This window comes from Macrobrachium nipponense, chromosome 4 (genome assembly GCF_015104395.2).
Source record: "Macrobrachium nipponense isolate FS-2020 chromosome 4, ASM1510439v2, whole genome shotgun sequence".
Lineage (NCBI taxonomy): Eukaryota > Metazoa > Arthropoda > Malacostraca > Decapoda > Palaemonidae > Macrobrachium > Macrobrachium nipponense.
Window position 1 is genome coordinate 25385272 of NC_061100.1, and position 21138 is coordinate 25406409.

General features: G+C 42.6%; 1 protein-coding gene across 2 annotated transcripts in view; it reads left to right on the top strand.

Annotated features, from left to right (window-relative positions):
- Nucleotides 1-3813: 3813 nt before the first annotated feature.
- Nucleotides 3814-21138, top strand: part of LOC135210814 (gastrula zinc finger protein XlCGF8.2DB-like) — a 120191-nt gene continuing 102866 nt past the window's right edge. For both annotated transcript variants that reach the window (XR_010313577.1, XM_064243680.1), the window contains exons 1-2: nt 3814-3917; nt 10747-10902. The gene's annotated coding sequence lies outside the window, so the exon portion shown is untranslated. The remainder of the gene's footprint in view (nt 3918-10746; nt 10903-21138) is intronic.

Consider the following 21138-nt stretch of genomic DNA (forward strand, 5'->3'; position numbering starts at 1 on the left):
ATAATAATAATAATAATAATAATGTGGCGCCGTGGAGGAGTGGGTTAGGTCCTCAATGGACTTAAGTCAAGTTAAGCAACATTGGGGCTGGTCAGTCGTTGGATGGGTGACCGCTCTCCTCGGCGTTGATTCCTTGGGAAAGGATCTTTACCATAATTTCCTCAGTCTACTCAGCTGTAAATGAGTACCTATCCCTGATGGGGTAGGGTCCAGCTATGGGTTAAATAGCAAAACTCAGCAATGATGGAAAGAAATGAAGGAATAAAAGACAACGACGTAAATGGAACCTCTGGCAACAGAGGAGCTTCGTCCGGCAACCAGGTATTCAACCCAATTGAAGGGGAAGACGGTCAGGTACTTGGAGGTCGTCATCCAGCAACTGATCACCACAACGAAAGTAATCAACAGCCAGAGATTGGGGCTACAGAAGCAAAAAAAAAGAAATGGACAAGAGAAGAAAATAAGGAAATATGGAGATATTACAGCAGAAGCAACCCGGCGGAGAGAGGATATAGAAGAAGATTGGTCAACATCTGGAATGAGAGGAATAACACCCCCCAAACAGAGCAGAGGCTGGCAGACCAAGTAAGGAACATAAAGAAAAACAACTGGCTCTCCCCAACAGAAAGAGAAGAACTGGAAAGGGAAATGTCACACGACAACGAATCACACGAAGACGAACTGAGAGACGATGCCACAGAAGACGACAGGGAGGATGAGGTATCAAACAACGACACACGAAGAAACACCAACGAAGTAACAGAGAGGACGGAATGGGTAGAAAAGATTAGACAATGGATGGAGCCAGATACAGAGAGAACAAAGATCCCCTCCATGAAAGCCTACAACACCAAGAAATTAAGGGAGAAAACAAGTGAGGTCAATGAAATAATGGGCATAATACACACCACCAGTATCACAGAAACAAATAACTTGGTATATGCAGGAGCAAGATTAGTAGCAGAACTGATGGGGATTCGAACACCAACACCACCAGCACAACCAACCCAACAGAAACCAAAACAGCAACCTCCTTGGAAAAGGCGCCTGGAAAAGCAAATCATGGTGATGAGATCTGACTTGAGTAAACTGAAAGAGATGGCAGAAAAAAAGGCTAAGAAGCAAGAAAACAAGGGAGGAACTCAACGAGAAATACAAAGAACAAGAGAGGGGACTAAACAACACAATAGAAGATGTAAAACAGAGGCTTAAGGCCAAAGCACATAAGATCCAACGGTACATGAACAGGAATAAGGGATACCAACAGAACAAACTATTCGGAACCAACCAGAAAAGACTATACAGCCAACTAAGAGGGGAAGACAACCACCAAGAAATTCCTGAAGCCGAACAAAGTAAGAGACTCTGGGAAAACATATGGAGTAATCCGGTATCACACAACAAACATGCAACATGGCTCCAGGAAGTCAAGTCAGAAGAAACAGGGAGAATAAAACAAAGATTCACAGAGATCACGACAGACACAGTCAGACACCAACTAAAGAAAATGCCAAACTGGAAAGCCCCAGGTCCCGATGAAGTCCATGGATACTGGCTCAAAAACTTCAAGACCCTACACCCACGAATAGCAGAACAACTCCAGCATTGTATCTCAAATCACCATGCACCCAAATGGATGACCACAGGAAGAACATCCTTAGTACAAAAAGACAAGAGTAAGGGAAATATAGCCAGTAACTACAGGCCTATCACCTGCCTACCAATAATGTGGAAGTTACTAACAGGCATCATCAGTGAAAGGCTATACAAATACCTAGAGGAGACAAACACCATCCCCCACCAACAGAAAGGCTGCAGAAGGAAGTGTAGGGGCACAAAAGACCAGCTCCTGATAGACAAAATGGTAATGAAGAATAGTAGGAGAAGGAAAACCAACCTAAGCATGGCATGGATAGACTATAAGAAAGCCTTCGACATGATACCACACACATGGCTAATAGAATGCCTGAAAATATATGGGGCAGAGGAAAACACCATCAGCTTTCCTCAAAATTACAATGCGCAAACTGGAATACAATACTTACAAGCTCTGGAATAAGACTAGCAGAGGTTAATATCAGGAGAGGGATCTTCCAGGGAGACTCACTGTCCCCACTACTCTTCGTAGTAGCCATGATTCCCATGACAAAAGTACTACAGAAGATGGATGCCGGGTACCAACTCAAGAAAAGAGTCAACAGAATCAACCATCTGATGTTCATGGACGACATCAAGCTGTATGGTAAGAGCATCAAGGAAATAGATACCCTAATCCAGACTGTAAGGATTGTATCTGGGGACATCAGGATGGAGTTTGGAATAGAAAAATGCACCTTAGTCAACATGCAAAAGGAACAAGTAACGATAACTGAAGGGATAAAGCTACCAGATGGGAGCAACATCAGACACATAGATGAGACAGGATACAAATACCTGGGAATAATGGAAGGAGGGGATATAAAACACCAAGAGATGAAGGACACGATCAGGAAAGAATATATGCAGAGACTCAAGGTGATACTCAAGTCAAAACTCAACGCCGGAAAAATATGATAAAAGCCATAAACATATGGGTAACCGTGCCAATAATCAGATACAGCGCAGGAATAGTGGAATGGACGAAAGCAGAACTTCGCAGCATAGATCAGAAAACAGGAAACATATGACAATACACAAAGCACTACACCCAAGAGCAAATACGGACAGACTGTACATAACACGAAAGAAAGGAGGGAGAGGACTACTAAGTATAGAGGACTGCGTCAAACACCGAGAACAGAGCACTGGGGCAATATCTGAAAACCAGTGAAGACGAGTGGCTAAAAGAGTGCATGGAAGAAGGACTAATAAAAGTAGACGAAGACCCACAAATATACAGAGGACAGGAGAATGACAGACAGAACAGAGGACTGGCACAACAAACCAATGCACGGACAATACATGAGACAGACTAAAGAACTAGCCAGCGATGACACATGGCAATGGCTACAGAGGGGAGAGCTAAAGAAGGAAACTGAAGGAATGATAACAGCGGCACAAGATCAGGCCCTAAGAACCAGATATGTTCAAAGAACGATAGATGGAAATAACATCTCTCCCATATGTAGGAAGTGCAATACGAAAAATGAAACCATAAACCACATAGCAAGCGAATGCCCGGCACTTGCACAGAACCAGTACAAAAAGAGGCATGATTCAGTGGCAAAAGCCCTCCACTGGGGCCTGTGCAAGAAACATCAGCTACCTTGCAGTAACAAGTGGTACGAGTACCAACCTGGAGTGATAGAAAACGATCAGGCAAAGATCCTCTGGGACTATGGTATCAGGACGGATAGGGTGATACGTGCAAACAGACCAGACGTGACGTTGATTGACAAAGTCAAGAAGAAAGTATCACTCATTGATGTCGCAATTCCATGGGACACCAGAGTTGAAGAGAAAGAGAGGGAAAAAATGGATAAGTATCAAGACCTGAAAATAGAAATAAGAAGGATATGGGATATGCCAGTGGAAATTGTACCCATAATCATAGGAACACTAGGTACGATCCCAAGATCCCTGAAAAAGAATCTGGAAAAACTAGAGGCTGAAGTAACTCCAGGACTCATACAAAAGTGTGTGATCCTAGAAACGGCACACATAGTAAGAAAAGTGATGGACTCCTAAGGAGGCAGGATGCAACACGGAACCCCACACTATAAATGCCACCCAGTCGAATTGGAGGACTGTGATAAAATAATAATAATAATAATAATTATCTTAATTCATAAACGAACACAATCGGATTCAAACTAGAACGATAAATGAGGAGCCGTTGCAACGATATCACGTTTGCTTTGGTTATATCTTACTATTACTACTACTGTCAAGGATTTCTGCAACATCACCGTATTATCAAATACCAAGTTCATTGCATCGTAGGTCATTAAACCTTTCAAAAACGTATAAGAATTAGCCAAATATTGATCATCTTGACTTGGATTAACCAAGGTTTATTGCAGGTACGGCAGGGAAATACAGTAATCACATTGGAAATAGCTAGGCTACATCAGGGTACGTTTTCTTTTTCGTACCGCCATGGCCGTCGGTAACCTTGTAGGTAGTACCTAGTACCTATAATTATCCTGAATTACTTTTTTTTTTAGAATTTATTACATTTTTTATTTAATTAAACAATTATTTTCTTTACCCATTGCTCCATTTTATCAGATCTGGCCGTAGGGGGAGAGGTGAGTACCTACCTACCTAGGGTAACAATCACGGACGATCCATCGTCATCACGCTGGCCAGGCCTTATTTACTCGATAATTAATTGGTGAAACACGAATACAATTACAACTTTAAGCATACCATTCAAAAGATTGAAGCTTCGTCAACATAATGTGATATATGAAAGCCCCATAAGAACTAAAATAAGTATGTGACGCTCTTCGTAAAATATGATTTCAAGGCAGTTTTGAAATCCAATATGGAGGCAATCGTGAGGCTGGCCGGTCTAACCACGGACAATCCACCATCTTTCCCAACCTTCCCAGCACTCATTTGAACAATGTTAGCGTATATATGTAACGTTTATTGATCTTACTCAAGATTGCAGTTGTAATCAGCACAATAAAACAACATTTTGTTGCCTATATTAGTGAAAGTATGAAACTTTTTATTCCCGGGGTCATGGTTTGTACAGAATTCATTTTTACCTTGTAATCGGTGGTTTTATCCTTACTGCCATCACAACTGAAACTCTACAGTGCTTATTTGATTGTAATTATATACATTTTGGTCTTAATTGACTCCACATTGCAATTGAACCACGTTGCTGTTCCTGGTTCCTAAGTACTCACTCCGCAAACACAGTTACGAGCAGCAGACGACAACACTGATTATGGGTGCAAAGCTTTATTCCCTTAACTGTTTACTTTACTCATTATTTAGTTTAACTTTACTTCAAAATGTTTATGTAATTCATGTCTATTATCCTTTTTTTGCAACCAAATTATCTCTGAAAAATTACAAATATTTTGGATGTATACTTACGAGCAGACGACTTGAGGAAAAATGACTCATCATTGCCAATCTAGTGGCGCGTCACACATACGCCGATGCATTTACAAACTGTTTCCATGAATTCTAGTTGTCATAGTAATGCAGTAATGATAAAATTACTGTAATATGTATATATACTACAAATACTAGATATGCTAATTTCACTTATTTCCCTGGTTTTGTGTAAGTCTCACACCCATTTTGGAGGGAAGACACATACCAATTGACTACACTGATAAACAATTGAAGAGTGCAAAACGTCGCAAAGAATGCCGTAGTTCCCTTCGATAAGTATGGTTAGAGGTAGGGTGTACGATTGTTGTGATGAAAGTGCCCCAGCGTCTATGGGTACAAGTGGTGTGCGGATTTAGCACAGGAAATGGGAAGTTTATTGACACAAACAACTCCGCAAACATCGACATCGCGTCAATCTTCTAAATATTCTGAGTTGTAAGTAAAATTTTCGAAAGCGTTTTGGTGGTGTGGGCACTGCGTTGGCCACCCTTTTCATTACCCTTAGTTTAAATCTTTAAATATGGCCTTAATTTTTAACTTTGGAGAAAATACTTACTTCGAAAGGAGAGTAGAGGTCTTTAGCTCTTCTCTCACCAACAACAACTCGTGACTGATGAACATCTCCGGTGTCAGGACGTGTTAAAAGTACATTTTCGGAGGGTGGCCTAGCCGTGGTAGTCGGTGAGTTGGCCAGTCCATGCGGTGTTTTACTCAATATTTGTGCCGTCAGCGTCCCTCGCAGGGTACACTGTTGGCAGGCATGACGTACCTAGGTATTAGGGTCTTTGCAGCGTCCATTCAGCCCTCAGGAACGACCCCTTGGTAGATCTATATTACTATTCCACGGCGGCCTAGACTATGGCAGTTTCAGTTTTTCTCTGCAGTTTTACCTCCCGAACAAGAATTTTAAGTAATATTTATTTGGACGACTGTAATTAACCCCCATAGGCTCGTACTAACCACGGCGAAATACATTTGACACCCCAATTCCTGGTGGCTTTCATATTCGCGGGGATGAACGATGCGGAATGCTTATATAGAAATATCGACCCCTTCTGTAGATCTGCATACTGCCTTTTGGGCCTCTGACCTCTGTTCTATATTCGGTAGAACTACTATGGGGTTGCTCTGCACCAGGTGTTACCTTGGGAACGGACTTTTCCTACTGTGTTTTGGTTGCTTATCACCTTTTAAGCCTTTTTACCATCAATTTCCCTTTCAGCCTTGGATGACCTTGTAGGTCACAGTGCTGGGCCTTTGACCTCAGTTCTATGTTCAGGGTAAATGACCTAGTGGTAACATAGCGGCCACCGATCCCAGAACGCGGCGGCCTTCCGGAAAAAGTACTTTAATTCGCTGCCATGACCATCGGTTAAGAGTTGTGGCCTATATAGGCAGCACAATGAGACCCCTTACTCTCCTCTTGAAGTAAGTGTTTTCTCATAAATTACAAAATAATGGAATAATTCAAGCACTTTTTTGGGAAGTGGCCACGTTCCGAGATAGGTGGCTGTTAGGTCGCCGCTCGGTCATTTACCCAATTACCATGGGAATTGTCTTTTCCTATAGTATTTTGGTTGCTTAATAACCGTTTAATGTTTTTTGTTGGTCGACTCTAATTAACCTGTAATTAACCTCAGAACTGTTATGTTATTGTATGTTGGCAATACTGGAATGCTGTCGCTCATGCGCAGTGATAAAGGGTTGCTTTTGGTAATGTGGAATTTCATTGACTGAGGGCTAAGTAACATAGCCTACTAGGTTAAGTGAGGATAGACTAGGTTAGTACAGTTTCTTTTATGATAGGTTTCCTTGACCAATCTCTTCTTGTACATATGGGTCCCGTATGACTTCCAGTGTGGCCATCATAACAAGAAGAAGTTCGTTCTATCTCCCGTTGTTTTACCCCACCCAAAAACCCCCGTTTCAAAGGGTCCCCAACAAGGATGCGAGGTTAATAATAATTGACTGACAACAAACAACCCACCCCCTCCCCCCCTTCATCAGCAACACTTAAAGCACAGGCAGTCCCTGGTTAATGGTAATTTATGCTGCCATAATGCGCTGTGTTCCAGTTATCGACGCCTTATTGTGAATTGATTTCTTTACTGGGTGTATGCACACAAAAGAGTTCCCACATGCACAACAGTATTCTGGGAAGACATGCGGCATTTCAGTTGATGAGTCACACCATAAAGATGCTGAGCAACAACACAACTGTGGTGGGCCCGTAAGGGGGTAGTGCCATCAGTGCATCTCAGCCGGTACACTGTAGGCATTATGTACTTCTGGTTCTTTGCCACTTCCCTTTGGCCCCTAGCTGCAAACCCTTTCATTCCTTTTACTACACCTCTGCTCATATTCTCTTTCTTCCATCTTACTTTCCACCCTCTCCTAACAATAGATGCAGTGCAACTGCGAGATGTTCCTCCTGTTGCACTTTTCAAACCTTTTTGCTGTCAATTTCCATTTTAGAGCTGAGTGATTTCTTAGGTCCCAGTGTATGTCCTTTAGCTTAAATTCTATAATCTTTTCTACAACTGTAATGGCATATGTTACTCAGCAAGGGGGATATCTTCCTTCTCTTGCCCGTAGGCAAGGCAGGTTAACAAATATGCGACAGATGATTATTATCAATTTGGGTCGTAACTTCGATACCTACTAAGCTTTCCCTTACATACTTACATGGAGGGAGAGCCCCATAAGGGGGGTAGTGCCATCAGTGCACCTTATTCGGTGCAATGTAGGCGTTACTTAAGGTTCTTTACAGCGTCCCTTCGGCCCCTAGCTGCAACTACTTTCATTCCTTTTTTCCATCTTGCTGTCCACCGTCTGCGAGGTTTTCCTCTTGTTACACCTTTCAAACCTTTTACTGTCAATTTCCGTTTCAGCGCTGAATGGCTTTAGTTGCCCCATTGCTTGGCATAATGTCAAAAATCCATATAAATCAAATGGAGGGAGAGGGTGGCCCCTTAAATTTTGTAAAATTAATGTTCGTTTATAAGAACTGAACTCCCACCATCTAACAGTCTTAACAATCATCAGTGACTGATTCTAGCTATTACTGGAAATTCTTGTACAGGCGGTCCCCGGGTTACGACGGTTCCGGCTTACGACGTTCCGAGGTTACGACGCTTTTTCTTAAATATTCAATGGAAAAATCCATCCTGGGTTACGACGCTTGTTCCGAGGTTACGACACTGACGCTTCCGACGCTCCGAGTTAACGACGCTTTTAAAAAACGCATACTATGATAAAAATCCTTTATAGTTTAGCACAGTATATTAATAAAAATAAGTTTCTGGTTAGATTACAACAAAAATTTTGAGGTTATGATGATTTTCGACACTTTTTATGTCGTATTTTTCTATGTTTTTTAGTGACGCCTCATATCCGGAACTAGTTTCCGAGCGAATGAATACATACTAGCTTGCGGTGTGCAAAGTTTACATATAATAGTCCAAACGCGCAAATAATGAAAAAATCATTGCTTGTTTCCAGTAATAATAACAAAAGGAAGTTTCTGGTTAGATTACAACGTAAATTCTAAGTATCCAAAGAGAGACATTATCCAGTAATTTGATCAGAGAGAGAGAGAGAGAGAGAGAGAGAGAGTAGAGAGAGAGAGAGAGAGAGAGAGAGAGAGAGATGCGTCTTCCGACGCTCCGAGTTAAGGACAGAGAAGTGTTCGTTTCGTTAAACAGCCTCTGACTCATGCCAGTAATTGTTTTGTTGATACAAATAATATAAGCCTATTTAAAGATATGTTTACTTTAATTAGTCTATATGATACGTAAATAGTAATCAACTGTTCTTGTAGCCCTCAAGATTTGGCGAAATCGAAGTATCCAAAGTGAGACTTATCCAGTACACTGGAACCTTGACATACGAATTTAATTTGTTCCGTTTACATCGTCGTATATCAAAACAGTGTATCTCAAAGCATTTTTTGGTTTCCCATTAAAAAATAATGTAATGTGTACGATTAATCCGTTCTAGCGCTATGAAACCACACCTAAACACAGCTAAATTACATATAATATACACAATTTATACACAAATAAACGAGTAATAACACACATAATGATAAAATAACATAGCAATGTGATAAATGATAATAAATGTTAATAAAATCAATTAAAAAAAAGAAAGGAATTTTACTTACCACAACGAAAGATGACGTGAGGCAGCAGGGGGAGAGGTAGGGGGGGAAGGTGGCAGGTAGGGAAGGGTGGCAGGGAACGATTTGTTCTCTTTGTATTTACGTATGTACACTAATAACTACGTAATAAACACAAATGAAATAACATTGCTAAACTAATTTTTATTTATTTTTTTTAATCAGTTCGTAGTTTAGAAATAACGGTGATGCCTTTGGAAGGTTTTTTGTTTTTATTAACTTCCTTTCTGCTTGATGATCGTGGATATGTAGAAGGATTTCGACCAAAATACTCGTTTGCCAAATCGACGATACGAACGCCACGTTTCATGCTTTTTTGCAATATCTTTCATGTTTTGCTTCCATCGAAATAATTTTCTTCTTTGGGTTTTTTTAAATTATCACCTGCTTTGTCTTTAGCTTTGAGACCCATGGGTTAATAATAAAATAGACAAAATAAACCGGAAAACGAAAATAGGCACAAATACAACGAACTAAACAACGACATGTTAACATGCAGCACCAACAAACAAACAGACTGAACACCATTTATCGGTCGCCTATACAACTAACACTCATCGCAAAATCGTATCTCAAATATTTTGTTGTATATCAAAGCTTATATTTTCGCAAATTTTCTGTTGTATCTCAAAACATTCGTATATTAGGGCAATCGTATGTCAAGGTTCCAGTGTAATTTGATCAGAGAGAGAGAAAGAGAGAGAGAGAGACGCCTTGGCAACAATGGTCTCGGGGGATTGACGTAACGTTTATTTTCTGAACAGATAGGACAGAGAAGTGTTCGTTTCAATAAACGCCTCTGATCATGGCAGGAAATGTTTTGTTTGATACTAATATATAAGCCTATTTTAAAGATACGTTTACTTTAATTAGTCTATACGTAAATAGTAATCAGCTGTTCTTGTAGCCCTCAAGATTTGGCAAAATCACTCCAGGTTGTACATAAAACTTCAAGAATGTAATGTCACCAGAGGATTACAATAGTTTTTACCTTCAAGAACCAGCATTCTTTTATGAAAATAACTCCAGGTTGTACATAAAACTACAGGAAACAACATGTAGTGTAACCAAAGGATTACAAGTAAGGTTTTTATAACTTTTTATTAGTTTAAGACATATTTCCAGGCGTCGTTCCGGCTTACGACGGTTTTCGGGTTACGACGCGTCTCAAGAACGGAACCCCCGTTGTAACCCGGGGACTGCCTGTGTATCAAAGAATTCAGGCTGTGGGATAAATATAAATTACTTTTTAAAAATTAATTCTTGTTTATCACTTAACTGTTTAGCTATGGATTAAAGACTTTTGTTGGTCCAGTAGCAAATTCCCAAGCCCCAAAAGAGTGTACGGTAAGAGTCCACTTCACTATATAACTCTAGGATTTTTCTTGAGATGCCTCAAGTATTATTTGTGTTTTAATGTACTTAACGTAACCTGTTGCCAGTGATGTTTGCCAGTCAGTATATTCCCTAGCATAAGTGTACTAATGATTTTCTTATTCCTCTTATAGATTGTGTAATGGTCATCATTATCACCTTCAAGTCAGATGTTTTCAAGAAGAACTGTATTGAATTTTGATATATAAGAAGCCATCAAAAAGTGTACTTAGACTTGGTACAGAATGATGAAGGACAAATGCTATGGAACCTGCTGTCAGGTTATGTAGGTGAGTATCATGAAGAAGTAATTCTCTCATAGATAACTGTTCTATTTGTATTTTCAAGAAAACTCTCCTGTAGATAATAGAATCCTGATACAGTGAACCCACCCGTATTTGCGCACTCTGGATTCACAGATTCCTCTCTAAAGCATATATATACTCATTATATCCACTAATTCCTGTGTTTTTTTTATCAATTTCACCATAAAAATGGACTTTTTGTGATAAAACTATTTTAAAAACCAGGTATAAACATTTTTAGTGTGGGTTTTTCTGGAGTTTTAACTAATAAAATAGGCAGTTTTAAGCATTTTCATACGGGTTTCAAGTATTCGTGGGAGGATCTGGTACATATCCCCAGCGAATACGGCGGGAACACTGTATGCTTTTTCGGGCAGGTCCTCACTGTCATGGTGAACCTTCCATTTTTTCGTCACAAACCCATCACTTAATGTCATCCACACCAACTGTTTCTGCAAACAAGCTCTTCACAGAGATATTGTTTGATAATGAAATATTTTAGAATTACCACATAAACTTTCAGATGTTCCACAGAAGAAGAATTAATCTTGTAGCTTCAGCTATCATTCCATGCATCCAGGTTCCACTGGTCATATAGTGACAGTTTGAATACTGCTTGTTTGTCTAGTAAACACCAAACAAATTGTGCTTGTAGATGAAGTCTTTTACATTCCCCATCATTTATTGAATAAAATTAAATAAGATGACTTTTTACAGAATAGTAGAAACAGTATAGTTCATTGCCAATGCAGTTTACATTTCACTCTCCTATACAAAATGGAAATTAAATAACTACGTCATGGACTGAATCAGAAAAAGTCCCATGACTCACCTGAGAACAAGGTTACAACAGTTAAGATAATTGCAGTTACATCATACTGCTGGTGCATCTGTTATTGGCTATTAACCTAGGCTAGTCTACTTCAAGACACCAAGGCTACATTGAACATTTCCACAAATGGTGTTATGTTCCCCAACAAGCCAGTTTGTACCCTTTTTACTGATGTCCCCCAAAACTATAATACTGTCAACAACTTCATTTACACCTGCATGGATAAAAAGTTGCCCTAGAACAGTATTTTTTCTAGCTTTTTTAGATAATCAAGTAGGTATGCAGGTCATTTCCTCATAGGGGTTAGTGCCATCAGTACACCTCATCCATTGCACAAAAGGCCCCTAGCTGCAACCCTTTCATTCCTTGTATACTGTACTTTCATTCATGTTCTCTTCCTTCCATATTTATTTCCACTCATTCTTAACATTCGATTCATAGTGCAGTTAGGTTTTCCTCCTGTTACACCTTTCAGACCTTTTTACTGTCAATTTCTGTTTCAGCACTAAATGACCTTTACGTATGCAATTCCTTTTTGTCGCTTTCCTTTCAAGGCCAGTCCGCATAAACGTATACAGTAGTGCCTCAGGTTACGAAATTAATCCGTTATGAAGCGGCCTTCGTAACCTGATTTTTTCATATCCAGAACTACATTTTACATATAAATTGCCTAACTTGTTCCAGGCCCTAAAACAACACCACAGTAAGTTTTATAATAAAGCTAAATTGACCAATAAACAATGAAATACAACAATTTGGGACCATTCAGTACCAAACCTAACTGTTATACAGTGGTCTCCCCGTATTCGCGGGGGATGCGTACCAGACCCCCCCGCGAATAGTTAGAATCCGCGAATGTTTGAACCCCCCTCTAAAAATGCTCATAAAACTCCGGACATGCAAACACCAAAGTATCCTTAAAGACCATCCTTCATCAAATATACATAAAATATCCTATTATGGTACATATTAATCTTTGAAATATTATTAATACTATTTTAAAGTAAATCTTACATTTTATGTTTATACAAAAATACATATTATGTACGTACTGAATGACTTAGTTACGTATGTGAAAATAATTCAGTCCCCCCATAAGTATTCGGTCATGCACGTTTTCTTTCATACTGTTACTATTTGAGACATCCATTTTGTTTTTTCTTTTTTACAAGGGAACAATGAAATGTGAAATCACAAATTACCAAATGTCTACTTAAAGTATCCTATCATATACCATTGAATTGGTATTATTAATATCATTTTAAAGTAATCTTAAACATTTTACCATTAGAAATATATAAACAGCCAATAGGAGAGAGAGAGAGAGAGAGAGAGAGAGAGAATGTTATTGTTACTGTTTAATCTCATTAAACGTAATATTATTTGTAAACTAGTACTGTATATTATTATTTCACCATAAAGATATACTTATACATACACTTCCAGCCCAAACAGAGGGCGAGAGTTACCACTAGCGCATGCTAGTATCGTAGACTGTGTGGAGAGAGAGAGATAGAGAGAGGAGAGCGAGAGAGAGAGAGAGAGAGAGAGAGAGGGTTTGTCCTTATTTAAAAGAGAAGAGAGAGAGAGATAGAGAGAGAGAGAGAGAGAGAGAGAGAGAGAGAGAGGGTTGTCCTTATTTAAAAGAGTGAAGTGGATAGATTATTGTACTTCTTTAAAATACTGTCACATATGAATTTTGAATATAGTTATATTACTATTATTATTATTATGCAAAAATATTAATAAACATACACATGTACCATAGAATTCTCTCATCTCCAGTAAAAGAGAGAGAGAGAGAGAGAGAGAGAGAGAGAGAGAGAGAGAGAGTACATTATCCTGAGATATGGCAACACAGTTGTTGGACCCAGCCAACTCGGCTTGCTAGTACTGGAGTTCCAAGAGAAAGATTGCGGATAAAGTGCATTTTCTTTCATTCTTATGTAATTCTTTTTATTTATAAACTAAAATCTTGCTAATTCACTTTAATATTTTCTTTAATGAATTTATATTATTGCTGTTTACATTAATATTGATATTTGAAAATTAGTAAATCATCATCCAAAAAACATACATCGCTTTAAGAGAGAGAGAGAGAGATTATCGTAGTAAGTATTTGTAAAATACTTTCACAAATGATTTTGTAATTACAGTTATTATTATTATTATTTGAAAATTTTGTACATGAACTTCCCTGCCAGATATATACTTAGCTATAGTCTCCGACGTTCGACTAGAATTTCAAATCTCGCGGCACACGCGACAGGTAGGTCAGGTGGTCTACCTTACCCGCCGCTGGGTGGCGGCGTATGAACCAATCTATCTCTCCAGCCAGATTTTTTTTCTGTCGCTGAAGCGATAACAACTGTTGTCGTTTCTTCCGATATATTCTTCATTTCTCGCTTGCCTGGAGATTGATATTGAACATTTTGGTGACGTATTCGCTCTATGTTGGCTTGGCATACGCTGATTGTGGACCGTTATTGACTTTGCGCTGGGATGGTTTTCCTGTAGAATGTCTGATTTTGATTCTGTTTCCAAAACCTCCGGTTTTGTTTTGAGTATGTGTGACCGATGGATGTAAGGTGAGGTTACCGAAAGCTGCGGTGGACCCTCACACTTTCTGTGTTAAATGTAGGGGGAATGAATGTTCGTTTAGTAACCCGTGTCAAGAGTGTGAGGTTTTGAACGAAGATGAATATAAGGCTCTTTCTTCTTATATTAGGAAACTTGAAAGGGATAGGGTACGTAAAGCTTCTTCAAGGAGCTCGAGCAGGTCGAGAATGAGTGAGAATGAAACTAACATTAATGTAGTTTTAGAACCTTCCTCCCAGGTCTCAGCTCCTGCTCCCCGCACCGAAGCCGTTAGATTCGTTCTTCGGAGGCGGCGGCCTCAAAAGCTTCCTTGTGTTCTAAGGAAGACAAGAATCTTCGTACTGAGCAAGGTAAGAGTGTCAGTGCATGATAAGGTGGCAGTGTAACCCAGTGATGTGGAGGGTGCGTCTGACCGGCTCCTTAGTGCCTCCAGGCCTAGACCTCTTCCAGACTCCCAGTTCCAGTGGAGGAGGAAAGTCGAAAGCCGCAGGAGGGCTAGGGAGAGCCCCCCCACCCCCACCGGTCAGGCGTCCCCTCGGGCAGATCCTGAAGTTCGCTCCCAGGCTGCCTTGGATCGTAAGAAGAAGAATATTCTTCGCCAGTGTTTTTCGTCATCCTCTTCTCCTTCGCCGAAGCGTGGGTGGAGCTCTAAGGAGGCGTCACGCCCGTTGAAGAGGGCTGCGGAGGCTCCCTTCAGTACGTTAGCGTCCAGCCAGAAGACTTTTCTGATGTAGCTTCCTTGCAAGCAAAGAAGCCTAGGAGATCCGGTGATCGCCCTCCTTCTCCCGCGCCTCGCGCTGAGCTTGCTTCGGAAGAAGATCCTGGGGACTCTCCTTCTCGAGTACTAGCGGGCCTACAAGCTCAGATCAAAGCCTTGGCGGACTCCTTGGCATCGAGATCGCGTAGAAGGAAGGATTTGTCTCTCCCGATCAAGAGATCGAGGCGCGTTTTTCGTCGGAAGAGCGCTCTCCTTGTAATCGGCGTTCTCCTTCTTTTGAGGATTCTTCTACTCATCGTAACATTTCACGAGATGAACCACTCCCGCTCGGAGGTGTCGAGACGCCATTTTCGGGGGGGGGGGGGGGGGAGGCGGATAGGCGCTCCTTGACTATGAAGATATTTCCTCAAATCGGATTCCTGCCTCGGGTAGACGCTCAGCCCCTTCTGTTTCTCCTTCTTTCTTAGAGTTCGTTGGCAAGAAGAGCAGAGTCGCTCAAGGTCATAGAAGACTTGGTTCGTCGTCTCCGTCTCTTCTTTCTTCTCCTCGTCTTCTCAGAGAACCTAGGGGAATGCCCTTCTGAAAGTAGGCGCACTTCTCCTTCCGACTACTGTAGTCGGGGCGTCGGATAACGTGACTGGTAGGCGCTCATCGCATGGAGTTCGCTCCTCCCCTGTAAGACATCAAGAGTCTAGTAGGAGCCCTGCTCCTGGTAAGCGTCATTCTTTTAGTAGCTGTTCTCCTGGAGAAAGACACCTTGATCCTCGTTTGCTTCGTTCTCCTAGTAGGCGCTCTTCGTTCTCGAGACTCCCTACTCTCATCGGTCTCCTCTTGCTAGAAGTCAAGAAAGCCTCAAGCGCCCTGCTTCTGTTAGGCGCTCGGAGCCTTACAGACGTTCTCCCCTCTGGGTAAGGACCAAGATCTCGCCGAACGCCCTGTTCCGTTTAAGCGCTCGGAGCGTAGCAGCCGCTCTCCGCTTCGTAGGCATCAAGAGCCTCTCGAGCGCCCTGCTCCTGAAAGGCGCCCTATTTTTAGCAACGTTTCGCCGGCTTGGTAGGCGCCAGGATTCCACTAAGCGCCCTGTAACAGATAGGCGCTCGGCGCCTAGTAGCCGCTCTCCTCACGATCGGCGCCAGGATCTTAGCAGGCGCTCTCCCTCTCGTAGTTTCCCTAGGGATAGACGTGGTCTTTCTAGAGAATGCGAGTTTAGACAAGAATTTTCGGATAAGCGCCCTTCTTTTACAACTCGTCGTTCTCCTGTACGCCTTTCTACCGTTTGGAATCTTCTCCTCATTCAAGAAACCGTTTGTACTCCTTCATCGCACTGTACCCCAGCTAGGAAATCATCTAAGGATTCTCATAAGGATCCTCATCCCCGTTCTCCTCCTCAAGAAGACCAGGAAGCCTCTGAGGAAGAAACTAATACATCGGCAACAGTTTCTTCGTACAAGAAGCTCACAGAACTTCTCCTTCAGGAGTTCGGAGAGTCTTTGAGCCCTACGTGCTCCTCCTTCTCCACACTCGTTGTTCTCCACAGCGAAAGCAACGAAAGGATCTTCGTGTGTGAGAATGAAGCCGACTCTTTCTATGAAGAAAGCGCTCAAGAGTTTCGGTTCATGGATGCGTACTAAAGAGGAAGGCGGGGAAAACAATGTTTGCCTTCCCTCCGTCGCGAAGCTTTCAGGAAGGACAGGATTTTGGTATGAGACAGTGGAGAACCCTTGGGACTGGGCCTTCCGTCTTCAGCTGACGCAGATTTTTCGGCACTAGTAGACGCCACTAGAAGATCAGCTTTGAATTCGGCCAGAACAACGTGGGCAATGAATGAAATGGATCACATTCTAAAAGGCATTTTAGAGTCTTGGAAGTTTTCAACTTTCTCGATTGGTCCCTCGGAGTCCTAGCCAAGAAAACTCAAGGACCGGACACGTTTTCTCCGGAGGATTTGAATTGTGTCTTATCCTGTATGGATAAATCGGTGAGAGATGGGGCCAGCGAAATAGCTTCACTGTTTGGAGCAGGGGTCTTGAAGAAAAGATCAGTATTTTGCTCATTTTTAACAAAATCGGTCTCACATGCTCAGAGATCGTCTTTGCTTTTTGCCCCTCTCTCTACACAGCTGTTTCCTAAACACCTGGTTCAAGACATTTCGAAGGCTCTCTCTGCCAAAGCTACGCAGGACCTTCTAGCACAGTCTGCAAGGGAAGCCGCGCCCTACCTTCCAGACTAAGACAAAGAAAGCTAAGCCGACCTCTCAGGAACCCTTTCGAGGGGCATCTACCTCTAGATCCTCTTCGTTCAGAGGTCGGAAACCAAACAGAAGAGGGAGGACTTTTACGAAGTCAATTAAACCTCCCAAGTAAGACTCAAGTCCTTCAGACAACTGTAGGCGCCAGGCTTTTACAGTTTGCAGAAGTCTGGGCCCAGAAAGACGCAGATGCCTGGACCCTGTCAATTTTGAGGAAGGGCTATCTAATCCCGTTCTTTTCGAGGCCTCCCTTGACGAATACCCCGAGGGAGTTGACGGCCAGATACAGGGACCCCATCATGAATCAAGCCCTCCGACTAGCGGTAGACCAGATGCTGGAAAAGGAGGCGATCGAACTAGTGGCAGATCATCTTTCGGCAGGCTTTTACAACCGCCTGTTCCTAGTTCCAAAATCCTCAGGGGGATGGAGACCGGTGTTGGATGTAAGCGCCCTGAACTTCTTCGTCGAAAAGAAGAAGTCACGATGGAGACCACTGCCTCGGTGTTAGCAGCACTCCGTTCCAGGGGACTGGATGGGTGTCCTTGGACTTACAGGACGCTTACTTCCACGTACCAATCCATCCTTCCTCGAGGAAGTTTCTAAGATTCATGATGGGGGGAAGAATCTTCCAATTCAGGGCCCTGTGTTTTGGCCTCTCCACGGCCCCCAAGTCTTACGGCCATCATGAGGAATGTGGCACAATGGCTTCACCTGGAAGGGTGAGGATTTCGCTCTATCTCGACGATGGCTTATAAGGGCCAATTCCAGAGATCGTTGTCTGAAGGACTTGAAGAAAACCCTGGATTTGACTTATTCCTTAGGACTTCTGGTCAATCTGCAGAAGTTCAAGTCTGATTCCCGCTCAAGAGTGCGTTTTATCTGGGGATCCAGATGAACTCTCTGAGTTTTCGGGCTTTTCCGTCACAGGAGAGGATAGCCCGGGGACTCGAAAAAGTAACAACCTTCTTAGGGAAAGAAGTATGCACAGTGAGGGAGTGGATGAGTCTGCTGGGGACGCTCTCCTCACTGGAGCAATTTGTTTCCCTAGGAAGGTTGCACCTGAGACCGCTCCAATTCTTTCTTCATCGGAATTGGAGTCGTCCTTCTCAGGATTTGGAAGTTCTCCCTGTCAATTACTCTTCAAATCAAGAAGGAGTTAGCATGGTGGGCGGATCCCGCACAAGTTCTCGCAGGGACTGCCTCTTCAATCCCAGAAACCCCAGCCTGGTGTTGTTCTCCGATGCGTCGGAAACAGGTTGGGGGGCGACTCTGGGAACCAAGGAGGTGTCAGGAACCTGGATGGGGGACCAGTCTTCCTGGCACATCAACAGGAAAGAACTAATAGCCGTGTGGCTTGCTCTGAAGGAGTTCGAGTCAGATGTGACAGGAGCAGTTGTGCAAATAAACTCGGACAACACCACGGCTCTGGCATACATCAGGAAACAGGGGGGGACGCATTCCTTCTCTCTGTACGAAACAGCAAGAGATCTTCTTCTGTGGACAGAAGGAAAGGGGATGAAACTTCTCACCAGATTCGTACAGGGAGAAAGGAATGTAAGGGCAGATCTCCTCAGCAGGAAAGATCAGGTCCTTCCCACAGAGCGGACTCTGCACCAAGATGTTTGCCAGAGCCTTTGGAAGTTGTGGGGCAGGCCTCTCTTAGACCTGTTTGCAACTGCAAAGAACAAAAGACTGGATCTGTATTGCTCTCCCATCTCGGATCCAGGAGCAATAGGGATAGACGCCCTCCTACTCGATTGGAAAGGACTCGATGTATACGCGTTTCCCCCTTCAGATTCTGGGGTTGGACTTTAAAAAAGTTCGCAGAGTCAGATTCCGCGAGGATGACTTTGATAGCTCCCTTTTGGCCAGCACAAGATTGGTTCACAGAGGGTGCTGATGGCATAGTGGATTTTCCAAGATCGCTTCCTCTAAGGAGCGATCTACTCAGACAGCCCCACTTCGACAGGTACCACAAAAAACCTCCCCGCTCTCAGTCTGACTGGCTTCAGACTGTCCAGAAAACTGCGTCAGAGCGAAAGGCTTCGTCAGCAGCTGCTAAGGCAATCGCTAGAGCGAGAAGGTCTTCCACATTACGAGTGTACCAATCGTCAGTGGGGATGTCTTCAGAAGATGGTGCAAGAGGAATAACGTTTCCTCTTCCAGTACCTCTGTGAATCAAATTGCAGACTTCTTTTTATTCTTAAGACAAGAATGTGGCTTAGTCGTTTCGACGATTAAAGGCTATCGTAGTATGTTTGGGCGAATGTCTTCAGGCACAGGGGCCTCAACTTATCGGAAGATAAGGACCTACAGGACCTTATTAGGTCGTTTAATACAACGAAAATGCAGTATCCTAAGACACCTAGCTGGAATTTGGATGTAGTCCTTCAATTCCTTGGGTCCCTCTAGGTTTGAACCCCCTAATTCGCCTCATTCAGAGACCTTACCAGGAAGACTCTGTTTTTTGATGGCTCTAGCTTCCGCCAGAAGAGTGAGTGAGCTTCAGGCGATTGATGGTAATGTGGGTTTTAAGGAGGACTCTCTCATTTGCTCTTTCCTTCCTTGGTTTTCTTGCAAAGAATGAGAACCCATCAAGTCCATGGCCCAAGAACTTCGAGATTCGTGGGTTATCTTCTTTGGTAGGAGAAGAACCCGAGAGAACTCTTTGCCCAGTGAGAATGGTGAAATACTACCTTAGAAGAAAAGAGCAACTGAAAGCCAACCGAGAGGTACTGTGGTGTTCAGTAAAAGAGCCTACCTCGTCCATTGTCGAAGAACGCATTGTCCTTCTTCTTGAGAAGCCTCATCAAAGAAGCACACGGATCCTGCAGAGAAGAACATCTTAGGCTTCTTAAAGTGAAAGCACACGAAGTAAGAGCCATAGCAACTTCTCTTGCTTTCAACAAGAATATGTCCGTGCGAAATCTGATGGAGACAACATTCTGGAGATGTCAGTCAGTGTTCGCGAACCACTACTTACGTGAGTGAGAATCACTTACGAAAAATGCTTCGCCTTGGGCCCGTACGTATCTGCGGATTCAGTGCTAGGGGCAGGGAGCTGGAACTCATCCTGTTTAGTAGTATAAAATTTTTCCCCCTTGTATTTGTTGTTGTTGGTTGCCTTAAAGAGGATGCATGAAGGCATCTCTTTAGGTCGTAATACTAATCTTTAGTAGTTTGGTTAGGTGGTCTGATGAGTGTGGCTCCTTGCAGTAGTAGTGGTTAGGACCTGTTAAGATAGGGACGAGCTCCCTTTAACAGGATCCGACTTGGATTCTACCACACAAAGGGATCACATATCCCAGTGTAGATCCGAGAGTCTTTCAGCATCAGGTCACGTCCTAGCTGTAGCTCTCCAGGCAACGCAGACTCAGAGATAATATCAATGAAGTCTTCTGCCTGAACAGGTAAGAACCAAGGTTATTTATATCCTACAACATCAGTTGTTTCTTATCTCTATTACTTAGCTGTCTCTTACCCTCCACCAAGGGTGCCAATCAGCTAAGTATATATCTGGCAGGGAAGTTCATGTACAAAAATGATATTGTTAAACTACAATAAAGTTTTGTACATACTTACTGGCAGATATATACGTCTAATGGCCCACCCAGCCTCCCTCAGGAGGACAGGTGAAAGAGAAAAAATCTGGCTGGAGAGATAGATTGGTTCATACGCCCGCCACCCAGCGGCGGGTAAGTAGACCACCTGACCTACCTGTCGCGTGTGCCGCGAGATTTGAAATTCTGTCGGAACGTCGGTAGACTTATAGCTAACAGTATATATCTGCCAGGTAAGTATGTACAAAACTTTATTGTAGTTTA